The following is a 2,500-nucleotide window of genomic DNA, read 5'->3' on the forward strand; positions in this document are numbered from 1 at the left end:
AAGCGTGCTGGGCCCATAACCCAGAGGTCGATGGATCGAAACCATCCTCTGCTACTTAGGCTGTGATCGTATAGTGGTTAGTACTTCACGTTGTGGCCGTGACAACCCAGGTTCGAATCCTATTCACAGCAATATGTTTTAATTTGGCTTTAACCAGTCACTTAGGCTGTGATCGTATAGTGGTTAGTACTTCACGTTGTGGCCGTGACAACCCAGGTTCGAATCCTGGTCACAGCAATATGTTTTAATTTGGCTTTAACCAGTCATGTGTTTTTATGTTATTTGTCAAACAAATGTTCTTCGATTCACCTTCCAATACCTAATGGTAATTATTGAAAGAAAATATTCAGTTAGTAACCACGCGGTTCCATGGTGTAATGGTTAGCACTTTGGACTTTGAATCCAGCGATCCGAGTTCAAATCTCGGTGGAACCTTAAATCCTGTACTTTTAAAACATTTCTGTTGTGAACAAGAAATTAACTTCAGAAATTTATTTAGTGAGAATGTACAAATGATAAGCAATCTCAAAATTTTTAGTTTGAAATCCCATTGGTTGGTCTTTGGTTAATTTACGTTAAATATCTATTAAAATTCTTTCGATAATTGGCTATGGTAAACGGTAATGCCAAAACTCTGAACAAAATTGTAAGAATAAAATGTTTTAATCGCAGCAGAGTGGCGCAGCGGAAGCATGCTGGGCTCATAACCCAGAGGTCGATGGATCGAAACCATCCTCTGCTACCTAGGCTGTGATCGTATAGTGGTTAGTACTTCACGTTGTGGCCGTGACAACCCAGGTTCGAATCCTGGTCACAGCAATGATTTATCATTTTGCTTTAACCAGTCACGTGTTTTTAAGTTATTTGTCAACAAATGTTCGATTCCACTTGAAATACCTAATGGTAATTATTGAAAAAAGATATTATTCAGCGAGTAAGCACGCGGTTCCATAGTGTAATGGTTAGCACTTTGGACTTTGAATCCAGCGATCCAAGTTCAAATCTCGGTGGAACCTGAACATATTTTATTTCAACAAGCGTTGTATGACAGATTGATACTTGGAAATCAATCTTTTAAAAAAAATCATGTTTGCAATCTAAAAATAGATGATGTGCTGAAAGAAGTTGTTCGATTTTAGATAACGTCTTGGCAGAAGGTTCCATGGTGTAACGGTTAGCACTTTGGACTCTGAATCCAGCGATCCGAGTTCAAATCTCGGTGGAACCTTAAATCCTTTACTTTTAAAACATTTCTGTTGTGAACAAGAAATTAACTTCAGAAATTTATTTAGTGAGAATGTACAAATGATAAGCAATCTCAAAATTTTTAGTTTGAAATCCCATTTTTTCATTTTGCTTTAACCAGTCATGTGTTTTTATGTTATTTGTCAAACAAATGTTCGATTCATCTTGAAATGCCTAATGGTAATTATTGAAAGAAGATATTCAGTTAGTAACCACGCGGTTCCATGGTGTAATGGTTAGCACTTTGGACTTTGAATCCAGCGATCCGAGTTCAAATCTCGGTGGAACCTGAAAATATTTTATTTCAATAAGCGTTGTATGACAGATTGATACTTGGAAATTAATCTTTTAAAAAAATCATGTTTGCAATCTAAAAATAGATGATGTGATGTGCTGAAAGAAGTTGTTCGATTTTAGATAAGGTCTTGGCAGGAGGTTCCATGGTGTAACGGTTAGCACTTTGGACTCTGAATCCAACGATCCGAGTTCAAATCTCGGTGGAACCTTAAATCCTTTACTTTTAAAACATTTCTGTTGTGAACAAGAAATTAACTTCAGAAATTTAATTAGTGAGAATGCACAATTGATAAGCAATCTCAAAATTTTTAGTTTGAAATCCCATTGGTTGGTCTTTGGTTAATTTACGTTAAATATCTATTAAAATTCTTTCGATATTTTACAATGGTAAACGGTAATGCCAAAACTCTGAACAAAATTGTAAGAATAGAATGTTTTAATCGCAGCAGAGTGGCGCAGCGGAAGCGTGCTGGGCCCATAACCCAGAGGTCGATGGATCGAAACCATCCTCTGCTACTTAGGCTGTGATCGTATAGTGGTTAGTACTTCACGTTGTGGCCGTGACAACCCAGGTTCGAATCCTGGTCACAGCAATATGTTTTAATTTGGCTTTAACCAGTCATGTGTTTTTATGTTATTTGTCAAACAAATGTTCTTCGATTCACCTTCCAATACCTAATGGTAATTATTGAAAGAAGATATTCAGTTAGTAACCACGCGGTTCCATGATGTAATGGTTAGCACTTTGTACTTTGAATCCAGCGATCCGAGATCAAATCTCGGTGGAACCTGAAAATGTTTTATTTCAATAAGCGTTGTATGACAGATTGATACTTGGAAAATAATCTTTTGAAAAAAATCATGTTTGCAACCTAAAAATAGATGGTGTGCTGAAAGAAATTGTTAGATTTGGGATAATGTGTTGGCAGGAGGTTCCATGGTGTAACGGTTAGCACTT

General features: G+C 36.7%; 11 non-coding genes across 11 annotated transcripts in view; all 11 read left to right on the top strand.

Annotated features, from left to right (window-relative positions):
- The window catches only part of Trnam-cau (transfer RNA methionine (anticodon CAU)), a 72-nt gene extending 18 nt beyond the window's left edge, over positions 1-54 (top strand). The window contains exon 1 of the tRNA in view: positions 1-54. This exon is cut by the window's left edge and continues 18 nt beyond it. This is a non-coding gene — a tRNA (tRNA-Met).
- Positions 55-165: 111 nt separating this feature from the next.
- On the top strand, positions 166-237 carry Trnah-gug (transfer RNA histidin (anticodon GUG)). Its single transcript has one exon. It is a non-coding gene; the product is annotated as a tRNA-His (tRNA).
- Positions 238-363: 126 nt separating this feature from the next.
- Positions 364-435, top strand: Trnaq-uug (transfer RNA glutamine (anticodon UUG)). Its single transcript has one exon. It is a non-coding gene; the product is annotated as a tRNA-Gln (tRNA).
- A 312-nt stretch (positions 436-747) lies between these two features.
- Trnah-gug (transfer RNA histidin (anticodon GUG)) lies at positions 748-819 on the top strand. Its single transcript has one exon. It is a non-coding gene; the product is annotated as a tRNA-His (tRNA).
- A 125-nt stretch (positions 820-944) lies between these two features.
- On the top strand, positions 945-1,016 carry Trnaq-uug (transfer RNA glutamine (anticodon UUG)). The gene has a single exon. It is a non-coding gene; the product is annotated as a tRNA-Gln (tRNA).
- Positions 1,017-1,156: 140 nt separating this feature from the next.
- Trnaq-cug (transfer RNA glutamine (anticodon CUG)) lies at positions 1,157-1,228 on the top strand. The gene has a single exon. It is a non-coding gene; the product is annotated as a tRNA-Gln (tRNA).
- Positions 1,229-1,463: 235 nt separating this feature from the next.
- Positions 1,464-1,535, top strand: Trnaq-uug (transfer RNA glutamine (anticodon UUG)). Its single transcript has one exon. It is a non-coding gene; the product is annotated as a tRNA-Gln (tRNA).
- A 144-nt stretch (positions 1,536-1,679) lies between these two features.
- On the top strand, positions 1,680-1,751 carry Trnaq-cug (transfer RNA glutamine (anticodon CUG)). Its single transcript has one exon. It is a non-coding gene; the product is annotated as a tRNA-Gln (tRNA).
- A 235-nt stretch (positions 1,752-1,986) lies between these two features.
- Positions 1,987-2,058, top strand: Trnam-cau (transfer RNA methionine (anticodon CAU)). Its single transcript has one exon. It is a non-coding gene; the product is annotated as a tRNA-Met (tRNA).
- A 5-nt stretch (positions 2,059-2,063) lies between these two features.
- Trnah-gug (transfer RNA histidin (anticodon GUG)) lies at positions 2,064-2,135 on the top strand. The gene has a single exon. It is a non-coding gene; the product is annotated as a tRNA-His (tRNA).
- A 338-nt stretch (positions 2,136-2,473) lies between these two features.
- Positions 2,474-2,500, top strand: part of Trnaq-cug (transfer RNA glutamine (anticodon CUG)) — a 72-nt gene continuing 45 nt past the window's right edge. The window contains exon 1 of the tRNA in view: positions 2,474-2,500. This exon is cut by the window's right edge and continues 45 nt beyond it. This is a non-coding gene — a tRNA (tRNA-Gln).

Source organism: Ascidiella aspersa, chromosome 3, assembly GCF_963924565.1.
Source record: "Ascidiella aspersa chromosome 3, kaAscAspe10.2, whole genome shotgun sequence".
In the NCBI taxonomy this organism is placed as follows: Eukaryota; Metazoa; Chordata; class Ascidiacea; order Phlebobranchia; family Ascidiidae; genus Ascidiella; species Ascidiella aspersa.